The sequence below is a fragment of the Callorhinus ursinus genome, unplaced genomic scaffold (genome assembly GCF_003265705.2).
Source record: "Callorhinus ursinus isolate GAN/ISIS: 27379988/994484 unplaced genomic scaffold, GSC_fseal_2.0 scaffold32, whole genome shotgun sequence".
NCBI classification, from domain to species: Eukaryota; Metazoa; Chordata; class Mammalia; order Carnivora; family Otariidae; genus Callorhinus; species Callorhinus ursinus.
The window spans coordinates 2,555,047-2,582,429 of record NW_027397094.1 but is presented as its reverse complement, the minus strand read 5'-3'; the positions used below and the strand labels follow the sequence as shown (position 1 = coordinate 2,582,429).

At 39.8% G+C, this 27,383-nt stretch overlaps 1 protein-coding gene across 1 annotated transcript in view; it reads right to left on the bottom strand.

Moving 5' to 3' along the window:
* The window catches only part of PCDH15 (protocadherin related 15), a 1,645,434-nt gene that overhangs the window by 890,195 nt on the left and 727,856 nt on the right, over positions 1-27,383 (bottom strand). The gene's annotated exons all lie outside the window — the stretch shown is intronic.

Here is a 27,383-nt window from a genome sequence, read left to right as displayed (position 1 = left end):
TAAAAAAAATTATCGCAACAATGGTTTCACAACTATGATGTCAGACAGGCATACACAAAGCAGGTGCACGAGAAAAATACACACCATAACAAAAATAAACGGAGGTGGTCAGAAAGAGACCAACAGATAGAAATACTGGTCCTGGAAGCAGGTCCTGATATGCTTCCTCCCAGATAACCTCCATGTCAGAGTCGTCTTTATGAGGAACCCAAGTATAGCAATTATTGGAGCCACAGATGGCCTGAGAAAATGGACATGAAGATGAGAGTGTGGAGTCACGTGGGTTGCTGCCCAGCAAGCAGTGGGGACCCCATCACTGGGTGTGGTGGCGTACAGCCAGCCATGGAATGAGATAGCTTGTGATTGTCAAGTTCTCCCTAGTGAGAGTGAACTGACATGGGGTTCTAGCGGAAGGATGTGGCGGAGGACGTGGCATATATCAAGTGTTTGGAAATTATGCAAGGTTAGTCATTGTAAAAACACTGACACAGGATGGTTCCTACTGAGGCAACGGGCACTTTGAGAAACATGATGACAGGCTGAGAATGATTTATTATCCACTGAAGACTAGAGCCTCCTGGTAGCAAAGAAAGAAAAGTTTATCTCCTGTGGCCAGAAAGCAAAGGAAAGTAAAGACCAGGACTTCAGATTCAATCTTCAAATGCCAGAACTCCAGATGAGGGCACATGTGAAACCTAGACAGTCTGCTATACCAAGGGCAGGGCTCTGCCTGGGAAGAGATGCAACTTTGAGACTCGGTATAGAAACAGTCATTAATTTTAATTCTCTAGACCATCGGCATCACATGAGCCTACACAGCAATGGCAACCTCATCATTTCTCTCAAGCAACCAAATGATCTGAAGACAAATTTTCGTACACAAGAAATCAGATTCCTATCAGTAGTTTGTTCCTCTATAGGAGCCTAGTGGAAAGAAAAATATCTACCTTCAAACAATCGTTATAATCAAAGTTGCAAGATACTTCACATTGAGAGAGACAGAAACAGGAAACAGTAAAATGGGTGAGGATAACAGTGGGTTCACATGGCCAGTCACCACAGGGCTTACACGTACTGAACACAATGGCAGGCACATTTGCCAACAAAATACGAATTGCATTTTTTAAATCTTCAGTGGAAGATTTTGCTTTTTTACCAAGCATCTATAATTGACCTTTTTCTAAGTTAAAAGATGCTTGCGACATCTGCAGGAATGTTTCTCAGAACACGATGGCTGATGCCATAATGAAGTTTTACTCTTTCTTAAGTTCAGTCATTCTTATGAACATTGGTGATGTGAAGGAACTCAGCACCCTTTGTGAACTCATCTTCTGAGTCTGTGCATCCCAAGATAGAACACAGAGACTCAACCACCTAGATTTCCTTATGGGTCAGATGCTAGCATGCAACCAGGGACCCACAACTGTGGCATACTCACAGGAGACATCAATACAATAAAGCATGAAAGAGCAGTTTCTGTACAGAGCTCATACCAGGGAAGGCATCCCCCTTGGGGAAACAGCTGTGACAAGGTTTCTAGAATCTACTGCCCAAGAGTCAGCAGGAAAACTGGCATTCGGTATCCCCCAGTCATATTTTCTTCCTGTATAATCTTGTTGGTATGAAGTCTCTTGTTTGCAACTCAAGACACTGATAGACATAATCTTTCTCTTCTTCTGGCAATATCTTGAATTCCTTCGCAGATACTTTTTTTTTTTTTCCTGTATGGGTCTCTATTTCTGGCTTGTCAAATGAAAGCAAACACTCAGAAAGCTATCACATGTGACAATGCAGATATAGGACGTTTCTATCACTGAAGAAAGTTCTCTTGGACAGCTAGCTCTCAGGCATGGGCAACATAGGATGCACGTGCCTGGATTCAGATTAGAGAAGACTTTCTTAGTGGATTGATTCTGTTAATGGTTTCAAGTTATAACCTTGATACCATGTGATATTACATTCATCCTTCACTCCATTATTCTATTTGATTTTGCTGGTAAGGTTATAAGTGATCAAATTAGGTGCAGAGCTCACTTCGTTTTATCAAAATCAAATCTCATTAGCACTCATTATCAAACATTGAAGGCTTCCTCAGAGCAACCTCCTCATGAATGATATTATAGTCTATTAGTAAAATCTAAATGGTGACATTAAAAGACTCATCCTTTTAGGAAAAGATGTTTGGCTTATGTTTGAGAGTTCAGTTTGGTTCAGGGATGCCTGAAATGCAGTGGGTAAGGTAAGCATTTACTATTTGCACCTGCCTAGCATATACTTCCCTTTCTTCGGCCAATTTTGAAAATCTCCCCTGACAGAGGTAAACTTTGTGCCTCTGTCAATCAAAATGGTCTACCCACCCTCCACTGGCCTAGTGCTTGACTTTGGAAACAAGTTAACCAACTGGATTATGCTGCAGGAATTTACCACAAGGAACAAAAATAAACTGAGTTAATTTACACAACAGCAGTTACATGAAGCAAGTTCTCATTAGTTCCTCTTCTCTAGACCCCCAGAGCTGTCCTCATTTGGTCCTTCCCGCAATTTGATTTTTTAGCCTTTCTTTGAAATGGGTGTCTTTCTGCAAGCTTCTAATGATTTATTTTTTTTAACTTACTTCTAAGATAGCCAGTTTGTTTATGGGAAAATATTTAGGGCAGCAGGAGGGGACCCTAAATATCAGTATCAGAATCTACTTGGGATGTGTACTTGACATTCTGATGTGCCATTTATGCCTCTTTGCCCTCTGCCCATGACAACTTCCCGCACCTTCAGTACAAGTCTCATGGCTCAGATAGGGACTCTGAACTCAGCTGCCCAGGAATGATTCAACCACCACGATTCTCTCTCCTTATGCCAGAATATTGCTTTAATGTCCCCACAATGGTTAACTGTGTTTCAAGTTAAATGTCCATCTGGTGTGCTATGAGAGATGTTGGCAAACAAAACAGGGGAGAGAAACTACTACTTTAGATGGATTTAACCTTGTCAAATCTGTTTAGATGTAAATGCTGTGAAAGTCATCAGTTTGGGGAAAAAACCCCGAACAACAACATATGTTTAACTCTTATTTTCTGTGTCACCATATAACTTAATACCTTTAAGCTAGACATTCGATAATATATTTTCCTGAACGATCGCTTCAAAGCCATTATCATAAGACAAATCTCTAAAACCTGATGGTTTAAACTAGTCAGGATTCAGTGATGAAATTATAGGGCTTAGTTTCTAAGTAAATTTTACCAACAGGCTTGAATTGGTTCAGATATTATGAAAAATTTGGTATGCCAACAGTAATCCCACAAACTCAAAAGGGCTTAACAAAATTGCCAATGTAAAATAACATCAAGAAAATACACAGTCCTTTTGATAAATACAAATTAAGCATAATTATAAAGATTTGTTATACTGCTACTTAAACACAGGATAAAGAAGATCAACTGAGGTTTGATTTAAATTCACACATCTGGGGCACCTGAGTGGCTCAGCTGGCAAAACATCTGACTCTTGGTTTCAGCTCAGGTTGTGATTTCACGGTCCTGGGATCGAGCCCCAGTCGGGCTCTGTGCTCAGCAGGGAGTCAGTTTGACATTCTGTCTCTCCCTCTCCCTCTGCCCCTCCCCACCAAATAAATAAATCTTTAAAATAATTAATTAATTCGCACATCTATCCTAAAACATTTTTTAGAAGATTTTATTTATTTATTTGAGAAAGAGAACAAAAGGGGTGAAGGGCAGAGGGAGAAGCAGACTCCCCGCTGAGCAGGAAGTCAGATAAGGGGCAAGATCATGGGGCCCTGATATCATGATCTGAGCCAAAGGCTGATGCTTAACCATCTGAACCACCCAGGTGCCACAACCTAAAACATTTATAAAATATACCTTCTATTTACTTACACACGTAGACTGGTGTGTCTCACCATTCGAATATAAATTAGTAAGTGAAAAGTGTTCTTTTACGTTTTTACTTAAATTCTAGTTAGTTAACATGCAGTGTAATATTAGTGTCAGGTGTACAATACAGTGACCCAACACTTCCATACATCATCCCGTGCTCATCACAAGTGCCCTCCTTCATCCCTGTCAGTTTCCCCCCTCCCCCACCCCCCTCCCCTCTGGTGACCATCCGTGTGTTTTCTAAAGTTAAGAGTCTGTTTCTTGGTGTGTCTCAATTTCTCTCTTCTTCCCTATGCTTGTTTGTTTCTTAAATTCCATATATGTAAATTCAGGCAAAGTCATGCATAAAAATCTTCCTTATGGTACCACACTGCAAAGGACAGAGGGTTTGAATGCTGCGTATTAAATATTTGGTGGGATTAGGTGTCACAGCACAAAACATCCTCTGAATTATCAGCTGTTAAGTGTAAAAACATCTAACAGGAAAATCCACCCATTAGTCTACTCTGTGTTTTCCTCTTTCCTGTTTTACAAGAGAAAGGAATAGAAACTTAAAAACCTGAAATCAATGAAACTTCCAACATGTCTTTATAGCTACATATTATATAAATTTAAGTTGTTACTTTTAACTTACCAGCCTTTCAGCTGCATTCCAAGGCTTAAGTGTGTTTATTTAGGAAGAGACATTAAATCCACATTTTCAAGCATTCTCTACTCTTTGTTATGTCCATGTTTGAACATTTCTTATGTACTGTTTTTCTAATATTTACTTCTTTTTAAAAAAAAAAGATTTTAGGGCGCCTGGGTGGCTCAGTTGGTTAAGCAACTGCCTTCGGCTCAGGTCATGATCCCGGAATCCCGGGATCGAGTCCTGCATCGGGGTCCCTGCTCGGCAGGGAGTCTGCTTCTCCCTCTGACCCTCTTCCCTCTCGTGCTCTCTGTCTCTCATTCTCTTTCTCTCTCAAATAAATAAATAAAATTTTAAAAAAAGATTTTATTTATTTACTTGAGAAAGAGACAGAGCACAAGCAGAGGGAGGGGCAGGCAGAGGGAAAAGCAGGCTCCCCGCTGAGCAGGGAGCCCGATGCCAGGCTTGATCGCAGGACCCCGGGATCATGATCTGAGCCGAAATCAGATGCTTCACCGACTGAACCACCCAGGCGCCCCTCTAATATTTATTTCCGAAATAAATAATTTAAAGGTCTTGTATTATAACTACAATACAAAATGTACAGTATAAATTAGACATATTGACTTAGGGAAATCAGACCTAAATGAACCGTGGATAGCAAATGAGATACAAATGTACACAAATGCTCAGTGCTCCTAATTGTATTTTTTTCTAATAATTAAAACTGTGCTTATCAGTGATGTGGGGTGTCAAAAAACATCATGAAAGATCTTCACAAAGCAGGTGTAGCTAGCATCTGGGTCCTGACACTGGGCTGTTATATTTTGTCATTAATCACCCACATCTGCAGATGCAGTCTCAAGCCCCACTCAGTTTCAGTGTCACATTAACAAGGGAGAAATCTAGTTAAATCTTCTAGCTATGAGTGCTTTGGAGGTGGCAGAGATAATTGTCATATTGTCACATGGGGACTTGTTGCTTCTGGCACTTCTTGCTTTTTCTATAAATATGTGAGATCATTATGAATAAGTCAATAACTTGCCCTTCTCACCTCCGACTAGAGACACTGTTGCTCAAAGTTCTTGATTGTTTCTAGTTGTTTTTATTTTTTATCATTTGCAAAAATATCAAGAAAATATGTAATGCTGCCAAGATAATCTGGCTGGAAAAAAAAATCTAGCAGCCTCGTACAATAAGGATAAGCTGATTTCTTACATCATCAGCTTTGTGACAGCATAAGACCCAAATCTTTTCTCTGGCAGCCTGTTGCTTAACACCTGTTGCTTACCACTTCATAAAAGTCAAGTCTAGATGAGCTGGCATTCTCCAGTGTTACAAATTCATTAGTGTCATAGTCATTAAGGGCAGTAAAAACAATCAGGGTTTACTATAAACTAGCAGACTGAAATCTAGAATGAATGGGCTTATATCAGTCTATTATACCATGAAACTAAAAGGAAAAACAAGCATCACCCATTTTAAACACACATTTCTTCAGGAATAAACCCCCTCACATGGGCTATGTAATTGTACACACATATAATGTTAAATGAAACCTATGTCTAGCAAACCCTACACATTTAAATTCACCAATGGTTAGTTATTCCAGACAGTATCACCTACTAAGCCTAAGAGGCCATTATTTTCATCTAAATTCCACTAGTAGGCAAAATCTAAATGTCAAAATTTAGCACAGTGTTTAATGAGTGAATAAATATTAGAAACTACAGCTCTTGAAATTTTAGGTAAGTCATTATTAGGGGCTTACTACTTTCAGTTTCTGACATTTACTGCTTTTTATCATATCAGTTTCATTTCTTATTAAATATCCTCCTGCTTTGAAGATAATCTATTTAATAGAGAAGAAAAAGAAGTTTGTGAGTTTTTTTTTTCTCTTTGAGTTAAACACAAGCATCACTTTTATAATATGCCCTCCAAAGCAATTGGCCTGGAATCATATTGGTGGATTATTAAACCCTAAATGCAATTTAGCAGGACAAAAGTATAATCTAATTATGTGGGAAATACACAGATGTTGTTAGTGTCCACTAAAAATACATCATGTAACCTTTTGAGAATCCAAGGAAGAGAAATGCCTCAAAAACTTCGTAATAAATAGCCAAGAGAATCTCGGGCAGAATAGTAATCCCAGAAATAATCTGATTTACTGTCATTATATTTTTATCCTAACAAGATTAAGGACTTTATGTACTGAAGTTTTATTGCAATTTCCATCCATAGGATCTCAACACAATGACATTATTTTATCAACTGACATTTTAATTCAAGGAATGATTTGTCAAACTGGTGACAAAATTGACCAGTCCCAGTTTAAGTCATCTGGGATCTAGAACCACAGTGCATTTGGACAAGACTGCAACTGTGCTATCAACAGAGCAAAAATAAACATGCAATAACAGCTTATATCTGCAGGCCTAGGACCTCAACCCTCAACCTAGCCTGTAATTAAATATGAGGGCAATGGTTTTCTATTGATATTTATAAAGCATCTGCATGGAGGTAAACACTGATGGTCTAGAGTTTGTGCCAGAGAAGAGCAGCCTCCAACAGAGAGAATTCAGGAGAGGGCACATCATAGAATGCTTCAGTTTTTAGTTCAGACTAAAGGCAATGCAACACACACACACACACACACACACACACACACACACACACACACACAGTGTTGGCGGTGGTGGGGGGACACAAAAAAGTCACGCAAGCAGGGTTTTCCCCTAAAAGAAGGCTTGATTTTACTGGGTGCTAAGTTTGGTTTACTATATTTTGTAGGTGTTCCCTAATTCTCTTGCAGGTGAGGGGAGGTGAAGCCAGCACAGGGCAGGGTGGGAAGCAGGAGACAGTCCAAGTTTAACAACAGAAGGAGACTGGAGGCAGGGTGAGGGACACACATATCAAAAGGAGGTCTCTAGGAAGACCAAAAAAAAAAAAAAAAAAAACCTCCTAAAGAACGAGCAAGTGGGGAAAATACATTTTAAGATAATTTTTAATTCTATGTTGTACAGAGTATGATATAAATCCTTGTCTCAACCCTTATGTTCAAACTTCATCAAAAAATCCATTTCTCTTTGATGTGTCAGATTTGTTTGGGGAGATACCATGAGGGATGACTAGGTTGGCTGCCATGGAAACAGATATTGTTACACCTATTCGTGCGTAAGTGTTTCACAATTAGCACCTGAGAGTTGTCTCACCTTGATTCAAGTGTTGGAAATCTTTACATAACACCTTCCGCATCACCCCCACACCACCGCTAGACCAGTCATTGGGTGCTGGCTGCTCAGATGGTGGGGGTGTGTGGACACTCTCACAGCACCTCTCTTCAGCGGAAGGCGATTTCTAAACGGTGACTCAAGTCAAGAGATGTCAGTGGTCAACATTGCTGATGGTTCAGGGGAAGGAAAATGCGATCTTGATGGTTTCTTTTGCTAAGAAGCTTTTAAGTTTGATGTAGTTCTACTTGTTGAGTTTTGGGTTGTTGTTTGAGTTTTGGTATCATATCCAAAAAATCACTGCCACGACCAATGTCAAGGAACTTCTGCATGTTTTCTTCTAGGCATTTTGTGGTATTGGGTCCTACATTTAAGCCTTTGATCCATATAGACTTAATATTCATGAGTGGCATAATACAGGGGTCCAATTTCATTTTTCTGTATACGGTTACCCAGGTTTTCAAACCATTTGTTGAAGAGACTATCCATTATCCATTGGGTGTTCTTGACTGCCTTGTCAAATATTAGTTGACTAAAAATGCAGTTTAATTTTGGGCTCTCTTTTCTGTTCCATTGGTCAATGTGTCTATTAAACAATGTAACTGCTTATCAATGGATGATTGGATAAAGAAGATATGGGGTGTGTGTATGTAATTATGTATGTGTAAAATGAAATATTCAGATGTGAGAAAGAAGGAAGTCTTGTCATTTGTGCCAACAAGAATGGACTTTCAGGTAATTACGCTAAAGGACGTAAGTCAGACAGAGAAAGACAAATATTATACATCTAAGGAATCTAAAAAAAAATCTGAACTTGTAAAAACAGAGAGTAGAGTGGTAACTAGCAGGGGCTGAGGGGTTGGGGAATTGGAGAGATGTTGTTTAAGAGTATAAACTTTCAATTAGTAGATAAATAAGGCCTGGAGATCTAATGAGTGGTAGAATGAACACAGGCAACAATATGGTATTATGATAATTAAACTTGCTAAGAGACTAGATCTTAATTATTCCTATCATAGAAAGGAATGAATTATGTGGCCTGATAGAGGGATTAGCTAATACTCTAAGGCAATCACATTGCAATATATAAATGTATCAAAGCAACATACTGTGCACCTTAAACTGATACAATGTTATCTAGCAAATATGTTTCAATTAAAAAAAAAAAGAGCAATCTTGGAGATACCTATTACAAAAGGGGAAACAGAAGTCCAAAGAGAGCTTGAAGCAAGAGCCAAGACTGCCTATAAGAGGGTCACTTCCTCTGGGTTAGAGGAGAATTTCAAGGATATAAGGAACTCTCCTCACAATAAAGCTGACATAAAGAAAGTAACATGGACTCAGATAAGGCTCCAGTCGCTTCACTTAAGCATCCATCCAATTTAAGTACACTTTTCTTTCTGCAGTTTCAAGGTGCTCCTTTTCCTCTATGATTCCCCACATAATCAGACTTTCTAATTTGAAATAATTTCTGAAACTCTCTTTTGTACTTATTTGAAGAATAACTGAAAAGGAAAAAATGAAAAAAATGAAAAGGATTTATTTTTGCCAACAGAAAATATGGGCTATTTATAGCAAGCATGAAGTGAGGACCCCTTAAGAGTTTTCCAAAGTATGTCAGCTAGTAGCATGGGGTTTTAGAGCATTCCTTTATTGCAATCAATCCTGCTGGAAATAAGGAGTCAGTTCACAGATCAGTAGGCTATAGCTAGCAAAGAATGAACCTGAAAAGAGTTATTAACTATGTGCATACCGTGTGCAGAAAGGATCAGAAGCTAGCTGTCAAGACACATGAAATGAGGAAAGAGTCATGAGAAACACCTTAACTGCCACATCCCAGATGCAACGTTCCTTTCACCAGATTTTATAGTCATCTACTGACACTGGACAAAAACAAAAACAAACAAACAAACAAACAAAAAGAAACGAAATGAAACCAAACGAAACTAACACCAAAGCTACATATTTGCATGCGTAAGTTCAACCTGAGGATTGACTCTTAGGCTGATTTATTGATGAATTCCCTTGTGTTTAGCAGCAGCAATTTCTAGGGTAGAGAGACAGGTATTTTGTGTGTTTATTTGTTTGTTGCAGATTCCCTATTTATACTACAGTACCCCAGTATTTTGAAGATACTATAGCTCTATTAAATGCCACTCATAAAACTCATGAATAGTTCCAGGGAGTTTTAGCAGCTATTATTTCTCTGGATAAGTATCATTAAATATTGTCTGCCCTGTGGAAGCACTACAGAATAAGGAAAGCTCAAAGTATGTGAGGAGCATATATTCTTGCTTACTTTTCTTCTCCTTTAAATTTTTTATTGTTATGTTAATCACCATACATTATTAGTTCTTGATGTAGTGTTCCATGATTCATTGTTTGTGCATAACACCCACTGCTCCACGCAGAACGTGCCCTCTTTAATACCCATCACCAGGCTAACCCATCCCCCCACCGCCCCCTCCCCTCTAGAACCCTCAGTTTGTTTTTCAGAGTCCATCGTCTCTTTTAAAAGTTGTAAGTCCAGGGTCGCCTGGGTGGCTCAGTTGTTAAGCGTCTGCCTTCGGCTCAGGTCATGATTCCAGGGTCCTGGGATCGAGCCCCGCATCGGGCTCTCTGCTCGGCCGGGAGCCTGCTTGTGTTCCCTCTCTCGCTGTTTCTCTGTCAAATAAATAAAATCTTTAAAAAAAAAAAGTTCTAAGTCCAGGTGTGGGTTTAGGCTTTGGCTTCTGATTGATGTTTTTTTACCCTGTTAGAATGATGCATAATCCTCCTTAAAATTAGGATATATCTAGGGGTATTAATTATATCAGGTTTCATTAAATATAATTATTTTTAAGGTTTTATTTATTTATTTGACAGAGAGAGAGAAAGCACAGCAAGGGGAGGGGCAGAGAGAGGGGGAGAAGCAGGCTTCCCGCCTGAGACACCCAGGTGCCCCACATTAAATATAATTCTAAAACGGGCACCTGGGTGGCTCAGTCGTTAAGCGTCTGCCTTCGGCTCAGGTAATGATCCCCGGGTCCTGCGATCGAGCCCCGCATCGGGCTCCCCGCTCGGCGGGAAGCCTGCTTCTCCCTCTCCCACTCCCCCTGCTTGTGTTTCCTCTCGCTGTGTCTCTCTCTGTCAAATAAACAAAATCTTTAAAATATATATAATTCTAAAAGAAATTCTCCATATCTCTCTACTCTTTGTTGGTCAGAATGAATTTCATATTAATTACTGAAATGTTGAAATGTCCTTGATAATTGAGAACCAAATATACAGTCACAATTTATAAAGAAGGTAAAGACTCTAACATTGGAATCACGTTAGGTTGAGACACCAGAATGAGAAAATGCATGTCAAGGGCTGTATGTAGGTTGGTGGTGCTGGTGGTGTCACCCAGGGGTAGATGGGTTTCATCCTCCCCTTGACCCCAGTGGCCCGGTTTTATGGGACTTAGATAGTGCTGATGTGCGAAGAGACTTCTGTCACATATATACAACTTCTAATTCAGTGATGGAATAAGGAGCCTAATCTGGTGAGCAGAACTCATCAGCAGGGACAGATCCACTTCCTTTATAATCTCAACTCCGCCAGGGTTGGTAGCATCCAGGACCAAGATTCAGTCATAAACATAAGCACATTTAGCTGTAGATGACATTTTTTTGCTACCTTTTTTTTTTCTCCATTTCTTCCACTTCCTGTTGATAATGACACCCTCACTCTCCTGTGTTATGTGATGCTCTGGCTGGAATGTAAATTCTTGCTAGAATACAAATCACTTAGCCAAAAGTTGGATAGAGAATTAGCAGAGCTTAAGTGAATCCTGCACTCACTTCCAGTAATTTGAATTGAGTGTAATGACCAGGAATGAGAAAAATGAATGGACTTCATCCATTCAGTTGGTGGAACCTTGTCAACCTTGTCAATGTGACTTTGCTATTTAGACCCTGGAGGCTTACTACACCATGTATATGCAAGTTTCATTCTCAAATCTTCTCTTCAGTTCTGTGGGCTAATATCCTCCAGATGAGTTCCTTCTGGAGCTAATTGGCTAGTGTTGGTTTCTTTTATTATAACCATAGAGCATGCCCACTGTAGGAAAAAGACTTGCACTTATTCTTATAAAAAGCAGTGGGGGAAAAATACTAAATTGTTTAGCCTTTTACTGTGTGTTACTTGATTTCAGTAATAAATTTACATGTTGCCTAAAGTTGTTCTCAGGTACGCTCACTGTCATCACATAAGAGAAGCAAAAAAGTCCTTAGTTCAAGGTACCACAAACTAGTTCTAGGAAGTACTTGGTCATTTTGGGGCAGATTGGCAAGAAAGCCCGACAACAAAGAGAACATACTTCAGAGAGAAATGTCAGTCAGTGGTTATAGCTTGAATATATTGGAAAGTTATCAATCTGACCTCTACTGTAAATATAGAAATCTTTGAGACAGGGTGAGTGCTCACTGACCCTAGGTCAACTGTCTAACACAAAATCTGTAAGCCTTGAGAACGAGAGAACTGTTTGCTCTCAAAAGCAGATGTGCAACCAAAAATATCTCAAAAGGAGATGTGCAACCAGAAATATCTCTTTTGAGGATGGGTTTTTTGTGTGCATTCTTTATACTCTTTGCTAACAAACTATGTGAGATTTCACTGCATAATCAACATAATCTGATAAAGGTGAGTTGTCTCATAAATCAAATATTCCTAGAAACATTTTGAGGAAAGGAACCTCTGATAGGAGGTTTGAACACCGACAAAATTCTGAGGAGAGGGGCTTGGGGCACCAGGATTTGAGGCATGAATAAAAATGCGGCCCTTTCCATACCATGCTTATTGTGAATAATGCTGCAGGGAACACGGGAGTTCTAACTTGTCTTCATGCCCATCATGGATGCATGAATCAAGATGTGATGTTTCTTCCCTAATGAGAAAGAAGGAAATCCTGTTGTTTGCAATGAATCTTGGGGGCTCTATGTTAAGTGAAATAAGTCAGACAGAGAAATACAAATACTGTATGATCTCACTTGTAATCTTAAAATGCTAAACTCAGACAAACAGAGAACAAAGTGGTGGTTACCAGGGGCTGGTGGTTTGTGGGAAAATGGGGAGATACTGGTCAAAGCTTATAAACTTCCAATAGTGAGATTAACAAGTGCTGAGGAATCTAATAAACGGCATAGTGATTACAGATCAACATAATGTATTATATACTTGAAAGTTGCTAAGAGAGTAGAATTTAAACATTCTCACCACAAAAAAGGAATGGTAATTATGTGATGGGATGGAGGTGTTAGCTATGGGGGTAATTACTTTGTAATATATAGATGCATCAAATCAACACACTGTTCACCTTAAACTTACACAATGTTATATGTAAATTATATCTCAGTGAAGCTGGAAAAAGGTGGTCCCTTTTGCATTCATTAGTTCATAAAGCATTTGCAAAAGAAAATTCTGGAATGTAAATTTTGTCTTAACAAATGAGAACCAACTATTTTGGAGACATTCGGTAGCTGATCAATCCCAGCGGCACTGATAGAGACCCTTGACTGGTGACAAAAGTCAAAGCCAGAGCAGGAGCCTAAAATGCTGCAGCAAAATGAAAAGCTCCTTAGAAAGAAAGAACATTGTCATAATGTCCCCAAAATAGAAATAGAGAAGGAGAGAACTCGACATGCATTATCTGCGGTAGAGGGTAGTGACAGTTGCAGTATGGAAAAGTCACCTCAGATCCCACTTTCTCTCTCACTTCTAGCTGAGCCTCTTTTAAAATAAATGCCATCAGTAGTTTATAACACAACACATTTGGGATCCAGGCCATATGGGAAATGTCAAACATTTTTTACATGGCATGCACATGCCTCAAAAAAAAAAAAATAACACACCTAAGGAGACAATTGTTGACTAGAGGAAGACACCATGTTTCTCTGAATATGATGTGCCCTTTTCATATTCCAGTGGCTTTGTGATGATACATGCATCATCAAAATACATTTACATTTAATGTAAGTTTGTTTTTCTATGTAATGTTATTATTAACATGAGGCTGTATTTTACGAATGAAAAGTTATTCATGGGAATAAAGTAATCCTTATGGAATAATCACACTAATATATTTTTCCAATAAATGTACTATGAATCACTGAGCCCACAAAATACTTTTAAACAAAAATTGTCAGTTTTTTTTCAAGCAAACTATTATTTTTCTATCTTTGAACTATTGGATATTAGTTCTCTAATTGTTTATACTTCCCACTGAATTTAAATATGGTAGCTCCCTAAACATCTTTACCATCTGCTTCCTCTAGAAACATCCTTCCTTCTGGAAGGAAGATAGTGCTTTGAAAGAATATTACCCATATGAAGAGATGTTTCAAATGTAAGTTTCCTTTTTCCAATTACCTCAACAGCTGGTGTTGTGTGTTTACATTTAGACAGAAGAAATCTTACGAAGCGATTGTGCAGCTTCAAGTAATTTAGATTTGTCACAGGGCACGGAAAACACACTGGCAAATAATTCAAATGAGCTCATAAGTCTTAGAGATAAGGGGCTTTAAAAAAAAATATAGTCTTCAATCAGTGAGGTTATAGAACAAATCTCTACAACAGAATTGACCAGTCTTTAGAAGCATTATGTGTAAAAGAGAGGATTTAGTCACCTGGTTTGAAAAGAACTTGATACTCACTCAAGAGTAGTGATTACACAATCAGTGGAGGGCGGATTTTGAGAATGCCGTATGATTGCATGGTCTGGTATTCAGACCTCGGGAAAAAGCATGGGCTGTGGAGCCGACATACACGGGTTCTGTATGATTTATCCCGACCGTATGATTTATCAGTACATTTCACTCTCTTAAACTCCATGAGCCTCAGTTTCTAGATCTTTGGAATTAGGCTAATAATGCCTATGTGAGCATTTGGTGAAATGTGAGTTCCAGATGATCACCGATGTTTTCCCATCATCTAGCAAAGAGCAGCATTCAATTAATATATGTCAAACAAGATAAGACGAAAAAATGCCACGCCATTGAGTCTCCTCTATTTCAAAGTATTTACAGAAACACTTCCCAACATGAGTGGCAAAGAGGTCTGCATGTGCCTCTCGGGGTCCCCCTTCCTGCTGGGCCTCCTACATCTCCTGGAGACTCAGGTAGCCCAACAGAGCAGGAGGATAACTCCCAAACTCCAAGCAGAGAGGACTCCCTGGGCTGACAAGACGCCACCAGTCTACTCTAGGAAGATGCTCCAGTAGCCCATGTTCCTGGAAGGGTCTCCATTTTCCCCTGGGGACAAAGAGCTCATTCTATCAGTTTTCATGGGTTCAAGGAGTGTGTCATGTTGGACTCCACGATACAATTCATAGTGCTTCCCTTTCAGAATCACACTCGGGCATTCCTGTGGGCATAAGCAGCCTCAGTAGGCCTAAAATAAAACTAGTTTGAACTCTACAAACTCAGATTCATGATCTCCTTGGGATTACACAAAGGAAAGAGTAAAATTAATGTGCAAAGGTAGGGGACATACAGTGAATTTGTAACATTGGCCTGGGATGCACTGTACCTACCCAATAAGTTTAACTCTTCTCTGGCACAATTCTAAATAAGTATGTGGAGTGAATATGCTCGTTGTTTTTTAAAACATACGCAGGTATAGATGTGCGTATTTTCCAGCTGAAACATAGTGGCTTTCTCCAGGGAGTGACCATGAAAATTCCCAGGTGTGACCCACATTAACTCTATTTAGCCTGGATCAGGACACGTTTCCTGGGTTGGGGAATCATGGTGCTTCTGATTCATCATGCATGTTCCTGTGTCCATGCATTGAACCATTGGGTGGGATATCACCACTCAAACTATATGAATTAGAACTGAGGTAGAGAAGGCTGTCTCCCAAGGAAAAGTGAGGTGCTGTTAACCAGAAGGAGAAAATGGATAGAAGGCCAAAAGCAGTAGCTATCTATGTATAAACCCCATATAAACATATAATGCAGCATGCTACTGATTTTTACTTTCTTTATACCCTTATATCATTCTGCTTTGGGCCGTGAATAATGGAAAGCTGATAATGGGTGAATGACTTCAATTTTTACAGGAGCTATTATTTTAATTATTCTTCCTCTGACCGCCCCACTCCCTTGACTCCATGCTAAACTCACTAGTGGCTTTCCACCTGTCACATCAGTCACCAACCATCCCTAAGCCCTGAGATAACACTGACCAAGAACAGAAGTACAGCAGCATTTCAGAACAGAACAAACCTTCAGCTACACAAATGTGACCAAAAATCAGGTCAGGGGAAGACACAGAAAAGAAAGAGGGAAAAAAAAAAAAAGAAGCAAAGACAGCATAAAGCTAGATCTATGCTATAAAAATGTCTTTCTCTCTTATTTATTCCCCTTGAAAAATAACTGCTCAGTCTTTCCTGACCCACAGGCTCCCACATCAATTTTTCCCTCTTTCTTACTGTGCCTGGGCCCATAGTTCGGAATTAATACTAGAATGATGAGTGTGTTTTTCTCTCTCAAACCCCTCCCTCTTTCCTACCTTCATTTTCTTTCTTTCTTTTTTTTAAGATATGCTTATTAGAGAGAGAGAGAGAGAGTGAGAAAGAGAGACCATGGGAGATCTTCAAGCAGACTCCCAGCTGAACATGGGAGCATGGGGCTCAATCTCACGACCCTGAGATCATGACTTGAGCTGAAATCAAGAGTCAATGTTTAACTGACTGAGCCACACAGGTGCCCCTCCTACCTTCATTTTCTATCCCCTAATAAGTCCCAGATGGGTGATGCCTCATAAGCACCCCATACCCCTCCTGAGAGATCATGTGAGGAAACGCTGACAGAGTCACTGGCTGAACACCGTGACAGGTGTAACTGGGTCCCTGCTGGTCTGAAGTCATGTTCCTAAGAAGCGCTGGTTTCCTAAGATCTTTAACACTCATTAGATACCAACATAAATGCACATAGCTGCTCAAATTCCAAGCCCCTCTGTTCCAGCCCTATAACCTCAGGCTGAGTCAAGAAAAAAAATGTATATTGTTCTCTGTAGAAGTTTTAAATTCTGGCATCAGGGATGACAGCTACCTCCATCTGTCTCTTCAGAGACAGAACTCAGAAAAGAGATAATATCGTTGACTCTCCACCTTCAATTCTAACATTAGAGGTTTCCTTACTGTGGTTAGGGACCTAAGAACAGCTGAGCTGGAAACAGCATGGGGACAGAACACTGAAGGAGTCCTCATGAAGTGCTTATAAACCTAAAATCTACTATGCGCCCCCCTTTGAATTCCTTTCTTGAGTGGGGAAAAGGGTCCTGTGTGGTTCCCCATTATTCTAGATTTAAATCACCACCAGCAACAAGCAATAGCCTTAGCTTCCTTATCTCTTATCTCCCAAGACTTAGAAATCAACTTCTCATTTTATTCCAGAATCCAGAGGCAGAGTCATGACTGATGAGGTGCCTAAATTTTCCCTAATTTTCCTTGTTGGAATTGGGTTTCATGGCATTATCAGCCTGAGAGGGCTCTGGTGATTGACACCTTCCTCTCCTTGGTCTCCAGTTCCTGTAGCCTACTTTGGAGTACCAGAATGCCACTTTGCCCCTAATTCCTAATCTGCTACCCAGTGGCCATACTCATCAGCACAAGACCCTGAATGCTATACCTTGGAGTTATCAGGGTCCTTCCACTCATAGAGAGCCTCCTCACTCAGACATGCCATCCACCTGACTCCCCACTATGAGCCACCATTTGAATTCCCCACTTCTTGCTCCACTATTGAAAAAGCTAAGTCCCTGAAACAATTTTCTAATATGGATATTTTGAGATAATTCATGTATATATGTATGTAAGCAATCATATATATAAAATATGCTGCCCAAATGTCCCTAATCCCCACTTTTCCCTGCATCCTTTCTGCCATGTGACTTAACAGGGTCCTCCCACTCTGACTCTGAGTTCAGCCTGTGACTTGCTTTAACAGATGGAGACCCTGTAAAGCACTTGAGTGTTTGAGCTTGCCCTATCTTTTGTGCTTTTTCCATCTGCATGATACAATGCCATAATAGCTTGGAGGGTTAGAGACTTGGGAAACATGGCCAAGCAGCCCCAGTATTCTCAGCAAAGGACAGCAGACATCAGCCAATGGATAGCCAGCACTTAGACTGAGCCCAGTCAAGAATTACAGAGCTGTTGTGTGTCTTGCTACAGGCTGCTGAGATTTTGAGGTAACTTGTTACACAGCAGTATTTTAGCAATAGATGACTGATACATGAGTTGGATGCTGGTTTTAACATGTGATCACTCATCCCACTTCATTGTCCACATTCCTCAGAACGGCAATTATCATCACGTTATGTCAGAATCTCCAAACATTTCTTGACAATAGAAAGAATCAACTATTGGGTGCAATTATCCATCCAATCACTTTGGCATGTATCAACAGGAAAACGACAGTATAATGATTAAATACAAAAAGACAAAAGTAATTGTAATTGAAACCATGACTTAGGAAGTTTCTATGTATCAGTCTGTATACTATTCAGGGTAAACAAATCAAATTAGAAGCAAATTTATGGCAAGGTTTCTTTACTTTTTCTCCTCAACCTATTCATGTGATAATGCTAATAATCAAAATGCCAAAAGATACTGTAAAATGATAATTGACCAGAATAAGTACAAATATCCCAATGTGCATAAAGTTGTATATTATTCATACTTTCTTTTGTCATGTCCACAAAAGAATTATTAATAGGGTATACACAGAAAACTAGTTTTCCCTCTGAGAATTTTCACCAGCCGAGTCTGATCTGGGCTTAGTGAATTTTGCATAGGTAAAGGAGTAAAATAGTAAGAAACAGGCATCATTCTTTTCATTCAAATGGATTATCCATGTTTTTGTGGGTTAAAGAAGATTAAGCTATTCAGTTAGAATCCTCCAGAGGTTCACAAAAAAGTATACGTATTTGTAAATTTCACTCTAAGCCTTTAATGAGGACCCTTGTTATATTCTACTGCACAACAAGGACACTTTGCCTCAGGTCCTCCCATCTATTCAGTATCCCTAAAGACATCAAAACAATAAATATCTCAAACTTTTTCAATGATTTATACTGAACTTCTTAAATATCTATTTTTATATTTTTTAAATTAAGAACAAAACAGATATACTTCTCATTCTAATAAATACTAGCTATAACTATCAAATGGTATTATAACAAACTTTAATTGAATAGAAAAAAATACTTTGTTCCTATATTCATTCAATCAATGCATTGTATGCCACACTTATGACATGATATGCTCTTTTGCTGCTCTCAGTGTGTGAATATAGACACAGTGACTGATGTCTGGGATGATGGAAAGGGAAGTCTCATCATCACCACGAATTACATATTGTGTGATTGTAAAATGGATGAAGCAAAGCTGAAAACGAGATGAGAACGTGACCTCCATCACTCATCAGTGTATCGGTGTTAGAGGATATTTTAAGGGGCTCACACCATCTGGGAAGTCCACAGTTAAATCCTCTAACATAGCTTCTGAATGAATTGCATATGACACGTATCATCACCAAGAACAGGCCCTTGATTGTGATATTGCTTCAGTATCTGCCACTAATTACAGTAAGAACTTCTGTAAAAATATCTTCCATAATATAACTCAAAAGACTTGATGAAATTCTCAACAAAATACTCTCAACAAGATTTTCTAAGGATTCAGGCAATTCAGTTTTCAAATGTCTTTAATAATGCTCTGTTTATAGAAATAAAAGATATAAAGTATAGATTACTCACAAGAAAAAGCTGTCTTGAAAAACAAATCTGATTTATTCATTTAATAAACATTTGTTGGCACCATACAGGTCACTGCTGTTGGGAATATAAATATGAAAAATATAAATATAGCAGAATTTCTAATGAGTAGGATATCTTCTAGACTATGATGAATTATAAATTCTTGAATCCATGTCAATACAAAGAAATGAGAAACCAGAGTTTGTTAGCATTTATTCTTAACTGTGTGAGTTGGGCATTTCCTCTGGTATCTTTTACTGAGATAACAATTATTATTTTAACACAAAGAGAATAAAATCAAATATGGAATGGCAGGACCTGATATTATCCTGTCACTATGGTGCTTTTACAGTCTGTACCCATTGCAATTATCATCGCTACCTCCTTCTAAGGTTAACTATGTATTTATATTTCTATTGCTATGCAGTATCAGCGAAGATGCTTGTTCTAGATTTTGCTGGTCTGGCCTAGGCCAACATCAAAAACTCATTTCTTCAAATGTCTGCTTCTGAGTATCTTACCTTCAGACAGAACGTCAATTTGACATAAAAGTAATACGTGATCTCCCTTTTAAAGTGAATCACGTCATATTGTTTAATTAAAACTGCTCATTTAAAAATTTTTAATTTAAAATTTTTAACAAATACATGCTGAAAGCAGTTTATAAATTATATTCTGAAGTCTATTTATCATTTATTTTATTATGTTATGTTAGTCACTGTACAATGCTTCATTAGTTTTTGATGTAGTGTTCCATGATTCATTGTTTATGTATAACACCCAGGCTGGTATCCAAGATCTATAAAGAACTGCTCAAACTCAACACCCCCCTCCAAAAAAAAATAATCAAGTCAAAAAACGAGAAGACATGAACAGACACTTCTCCAAAGAAGACATACAAATGGCTAACAGACACATGAACAAATGTTCAACATCACTAGCCATCAGCAAAATACAAATCAAAACCACACTGAGATATCACCTTACACCAGTTAGAATGGCAAAAATTGACAAGGCAGGGAACAACAAATGTTGGAGAGGTTGTGGAGAAAGGGGAACCCTCCTACACTGTTGGTGGGAATGCAAGGTGGTGCAGCTGCTCTGGAAAACAGTATGGAGCTTCCTCAAGATGTTAAGAACATAGCTACCCTGTGATCCAGCAATGGCACACCTGGGTATTTACCCCAGAGATAAAGAAGGGCCACATGCACCCCAACATTCATAGCATATGGAATGGCAATGTCCACAATAGCCAAACTGTGGAAAGAGCCGAGATGCCCTTCGACAGACGAATGGATAAAGAAGATGTGATCCATATATACAATGGAAGATTACTCAGCCATCAGAAAGGATGAATACCCACCATTTGCATAGACATGGATGGAACTGGAGGGGATTATGTTAAGCAAAATAAGTCAAGCAGAGAAAGACCATTATCATGTGGTTTCACTTATATGTAGAAAATAAGGAAGAGCACGGAGGACATTAGGAGAAAAAAGGGGAAAAATGAAGGGGGGGAATCAGAGGGGGAGACGAACCATGAGAGACGATGGACTCCGGGAAACAAACTGAGGGGTTCAAAGGGGGAGGGGGGTGGGGGGACGGGTTAGTCCAGTGATGGGTATTAAGGAGGGCATGTATACTCCAAAGTTTAAAAGTTTTCAAAAATATTCTACCTGAAGATGGAAAGAGAAAAAAAAATCCATGCCACAAGAATGCAAATGATCAAACATAACAATCTGTACCATACTTCTGGACGCATGCTCTCTGCAACTGTCATACTGATACGTTTATATGATACGTGGTAGGAACAGTCTTTTGCTTAGGAAGTATATATATTTGAAAGTTTGCATTTGGCTTTTTAGAGAACATGCCTAAGGATTCATACATCAGTATGTGATAGTCAATGTTAATGTCAAAAGACTACATTTGGTTCAGTGTAAGAAGCTATTAAAGTGTTTACTGCTTCAGTTATTTTCAAGTGTTCTCTTTTGCAAACTAAGGCACATTGCAACTATATTATCTAGAAGTGACCCTTCTCCAGGGAACTGAGAGTAGAGCCTTTGACTAGGAATGTTCATAGAAATCAAAAAAGATATGAAGTATGGATTAGTCACAAGAAAAATCTGTTTTGACTTAAAATGTTTTTCATCCTCCGCTCATTGGACTGATAAAGCAATTAGGTAAATTAGAACCAAGCAGACCCAATATAGAGATTTTTCGTTGAACTATCACAGCACAGACTTCCTTATTTTCTTTTGTCCTAGATGCCGTGATGGTACGAGCTCAAAGGGGCCAATAGCCAACACAAGGATTTGGAGAACAGATTCCACTAGCGAAGAAAGTAAATGAGGAGATGCATCTCAAGGAAGACTCTAATTTAGACTCAAGGAAGAATCTAAATAAATAGAATGAGAAAATATTGAAATACCTTAGCAAGGCAGGGATGAGATGGGCAGCACAAGCACACCTGGGAGATATCGGGAGTTGATTCCAGACCACTCTAGTAAAGCAAATATCACAATAAAGCGAGTCAAATAAATTTTTTGGTTTCCCACTGCATATAAAAGTTATATTCACACAATGCTGTAGCCTATTCGGAACGCAATAGTATTCCATCTAAAACAAAGTACATACCTTAATTAAAAAATACTTTGTTCCTAATAAATTCTAGGAATAATCTGAGCTTTGAGGGAGCCATAATCTCCCTTCACAGATCACCATAACAAATATAATAATTAAAAGTTTAAAATATTGTGAGAATTATCAACATGTGGCCCAGAAACACAAAGTGAACAGATGTTGCTAGGAAAGGGGTACAGATAGACGTGCTTGATTCATGGTTCATAAACCGTCCACCTGTAAAGCACGCAGCATCTACACAGTGCCATGAAGTGAATCACTATAGAATAAGGTATGCATGCACTATAGAGGAAGAATGAAGACCGAAGAATGGAGAAGAGCTGCACACAAAGTAGAAGAAGGAAAAACAGTGGGGTATCCCGTTAAGAAAGGAGGAGGACCTCCAGGGAAGCGGGGGAGGAGGGTTTGGTTCTCCACCCACTGAGGAGGTAGACTGACAGTTAAACAGGCAGAACTCAAAGGCTGATACCCAGGTTTTGAGCTTGTGCCCTACGGTGTTGTTTGTTAATGGTGAGTGAAATAGGATACAGCAGAGAATAGGAGAGGAGGCGAGCCCAGCTCATGCTCTGTGAACCTGAAACACCCATGCAGCATCTGTAGGTGGTTGGTTGTGCAGACCTCATCTTTGGAATGACAGCTGCAGGTGTTGGAGGTATGATGTTAGCTGCCATCTGTAGACAGAGACGAGTTAAGAACTCAACAGTACATGTGGGAAATGGGAAGTCATGTGAAAGAAGGGAAGGGGAGAACGGTAAGGAAGAGAACCTGAGCACGGGAACATGTGAGACGTTCATTAAGGAAGAACTGCCTGAAGACAAACCTGAAGTGCAGCTTAAGAAATAAGATTCAAAAACCAAACTGCCGTAACAAGAGAACCAATGAGAAATGTGTGCCATGGAAAGTCAGAGAGGAGAGGGGTTCAAAGTTGAAGGAGTCATCAGAATACTGAGTCTTGCGGATGGGTACAGGAAGACCTGGCCTGAGAGGGTCCGCTGGACGTGGCAGGGAGCACTCGAGGGGTGGGGAGGGGACGTGCTATTATACATCTTGGACAAGCCGGGGGCAGTTGGAGGGCTGTAGAAACAGAGCAATGGCTTCAAGAATTCTCTTAATGGGTCTCTGCATTTGAAGTTGAATTCAAACGTATGCACCCAATTCTTAACAGAACCAAGGACCCCTGGAAAACTGTTCATTTCCTATATGAGACTCTCAAGACACAATATCACTTCCCACAAGAAGAATCCCGATGACTACCCAGGACAGGGGGAAATGACAGGGAATGTCTCAGAAGGTGTGGCTGATCTTTACCCCATGACAAAATAAGCACCTCCCCCGTGGTGGGTGGCTTCAGCAACATTCATAACTTAAAACTGATTTGACAACCGAGATATTTTATGACCTTTACAAGAATCTCTTTGATACACCCAAAAAATAAATAAGAAATAGAGACCCCCTAAGACATACTCTTGTGTGAATGCTGTATTTTATCCAAAGATCTTGTTTCTATTTTGTTCCATGTTAAATCCCTATCTTGTGACTTGCTGAAAAGCTGCAGGACAGAGAATTTCCTGATGAGCTGTGTAACAGCTCTTCCTTCCTCCGAACAAGCCTTGAAACTCCGTGCCCAGCAGTAAATTGCACCGCAGCAGATATAAGTGTGATAGGAAGCCTGGCCTGTGTGCACACGCGCGCGTGCGCGCGTGTGTGTGTGTGTGTGTGTGTGTGTGTGAAGCAAAACGTAGAGGCTCAAGGTAACTTGAATAGCTGCAAGTATAATTCACTGACAAGGAACTGACACATACCTGACAGCTTCAAAACCAAGTATTTCCAAAGAAGCAATGATTATAATCACGGGTATGCAGAAAGCAATTGATATATTTCTGATAGCTTGTCATCAATAAAAGATATTCAATGAATATTTTAATTTTAGATCCCATGTTTAAATACAACCCCTACAAACCAATTATCCCTCATAACTCCTTTTCTTAACTTGGTTTTGGAATGCAAATTTGTGATATTAAGATGTAGACTGTTCAAAAGTACTTATCTGTTATCCTCTACACACTCAGGTCAGCGCAGAAATTGAAAGAAATATGAAACCACGAGGACAAAGAAGGGGCAAAGGAAAATGTGTGATTTCAACAAATTTGAAAGTGGAAGATGAGAAACTTATGTAGCGACGTAGAGAAGATTACCTAGCAGATGGCCGAGGTGGGGAGACAGCGGTTATGCCGAAGAGCCCATCAAGGCTGCAGAACATTCCAGAACATACGGTATGGGGAGCTCCACAAAGAAGCATCAAGACAAGCAGGGGAGGGTGCTGGAGTTAAGGTATCTGTTGGATGACCTGGGTCCCTCCCCAAGTGCTGAGCAATTGTCCCCTAAGCCTTCCCTGCTCCACAGCTCAGACATCAGTGTTTTCTGAAGATGCTGTCATAGATCCCCGGACTCTGGGTCACCACACACAAGGCCATCTCTCTGCCTGGATCCATGACACTTGCGGACAAGCCCTGAGCAAACATAGGGACCATCAAAGAGCATTTCAGTGACTTGCCTTTAGTGACACAGACACCTCTCTGCGCATAAAAATTCATGTCCCTCTTCTGTCTGGACCCACTTCAAAAGTACAGAAGTTGAGTGACTTAACCTGCCTGGTGATTAAAAGTGGCCACGTGACCGAGTTCGAGGCAAAGGAATGTTCACGGATGTCACATGTGTCCCATCCAGTCCAGTCTTGACCCATAAAACCTCCCTTGCATATTTTTCTTGTTTTCCATGGAGGGCTGTCTGGATAACAAACTCGGAGAACACTTGGAAGCCATGTGTTGAAGAGCATTCCCCAGACCCCCAACATCCCATTGACGTAAAAATTACCTTCAGAAAGCTACATGAGCAAAATATAAATGTTGCACAGGGACCTGTAAGAGTATATTTGATTCCATGGCCTGCATACCCTAACACATTCTTACATGTGAGTGAAGAGGCATGAATAACCAATCACTTAATGTCTGTTGGAGCAAAGCAACACAAAGGAGAAAACGTGGGGGTGGAAGGGAAAATATTACAGAGGGAGCCAAATGACAAATAAACAGGGCTACAACCAATGTCTTTATAAAGATCAGAGAATAAGTTAATAAAAACAGAAAGCAAATGAAGTAACAGAACAAGAAAGGAGCTCTTGAAAGTGTAAGTATTAAAACAAAGATGCAAAAGTAATGACAAGAACAACGACCAAAATACTTCCGGGCCAACTGCCTTCCAATCAGTAACACCTTTGAACTGCCTCGATGGTTACCCACACACTCCAACTGCTGAGGCTGGTGTTTACGTCCTGGTTCCTGTCATCCTGGGATCATAAAAGGCCTTGGACACATGGGTCCTTCTAAGACAAAAGAGCCCCAGAGCTCAGTCCTCAGACCTCTTTTCTTAGACATGCACGCCCAGTGCCAAGCTCCACTCTGAACTCCATGTCTGCAAGGTCCTCTGATTTGGGTACCTTGGATTCTGCTCCTGCACAGCATGCTGGAGGCAGGGGCAGAACCAGAAGTCTGAGGAAGGGTGGGTTTGCGCTCTCTTCCATTCTTCAGGCTGGACACTGGTCTTCCCCTACCCTCTGGCTTGGACTGAACTGAACCACACACCATGGGCTCTCCTGCTCTTTAGCTACCTGCTAGAGAGGTCCCAAGACCCACAGCCTCCATGAGTGCATGAGCTGACTCCTTGTAATCAATCAATCAATCAATCTCTCTCTCCTGGGCATCACAAGTAAATACCTGTCAGAGAGCCCCTCCATGAAGTGCACCAGGTAAGCCCCCACTCCAGTCCAGAACCAGGCAGACTTAATTAGGGAAGTGTGAAGGCTGGATGTCCCCTGTAGACACCACTCTCCCTTGCCCTGCAGCCACAGAGCAGTGTGAATGGCTGTCTATTTCCCTCACCCCCACTCTCAGTGGCTGTGGGGTCCCAGTGGGCCGCAGGCCTCACACCTGACTCAGAGGCAATGCACCAGTGTAAGTCTACATGCCAGTATGCCTGAATAGAGGGTCACCATGTTGGGAAAGCAATGGTACTGGAGGACCAGTGTTTCCGAGAACTTGGGAAGATGTATTGACTAGCATGATTTGTGGAATCATTTGTGGAATTTAATTTTTTTTGCAAAAAAATTCAAGAGAGATATTCAGAAAAGTAAACATAAAAAAACACATATTAAAGATGGACAAACAAAAACTGGAAAATAAAATCACAGTTTATTGTTGGCTGAGCATTAGCATATTAAAGTAACTAGAATTTATGATACTGTACTGTATTTCGAACATCGGATAGAATAAAACATGTGGTGATAATAAAAGCAACCGAATGTTTAGTAGTGCAATGGGAAATAATACTTTGAATAAATAAATCAAGAGGTAGCATCATAAGCATATTATTTAGAGATGTAGGTAGAAATAAAGGAGAAACACCCAAAAAAGAGTTGAACAAAGTTGTGTGGGGACTTAGTTAGAGAAGCAGGACCTAGTGTATATTTAATTATATGCCCCATCTGATTTTTTTAACCATGCACACCTGCTTTGATCAAAATAAACATGAGCTCTAAGAAAGTGCTTTGATTTATGCATTTACTCATATGCCTGTGTGTGTGTGTGTGTGTGTGTATGTTTAAAAAAGTGAGGGCATAGTAATCTACATCTAAATGGCAACTGTTTAGAAAATATGTATTATCCCCCATAAATACTAGATATGCTCTTTGCTTCAGCATTATCTCATTCACACAATATCTTCCTGATGGTAGCTGAAGTTACTCTTTGGAAAAAATTTTTGTGACTATAATAAAGTGAAGCCTTATTATCTGAAGCTCTGTTGAATTTTATTCAATTCTTTACCGTCGTTTATGAATACGAAATAAGAATTCCTATAATGAATGCTATACAGAACTCAGTATATTCTGAGCGAAGATATCTCCATAAACCTTGTAAAAATGCTTAAAAGTTCTGCCGTCATTTTCTGTAAAATATTAGCACACCAGAGTAACAATCGCTAACGGTCCAAAACAGAACATTTTATTTCCTGTGCACGGCATCAGACAAAGTGAGGTTTAACAGACTGTGAGCACCTCTTCGATGCAGAAACTCATGCAGGGATACTCAGAAGTCAAATTTATCGGGGGAGGGAACATCTGTTCTATACCTTCTATCCCACAGAAGTT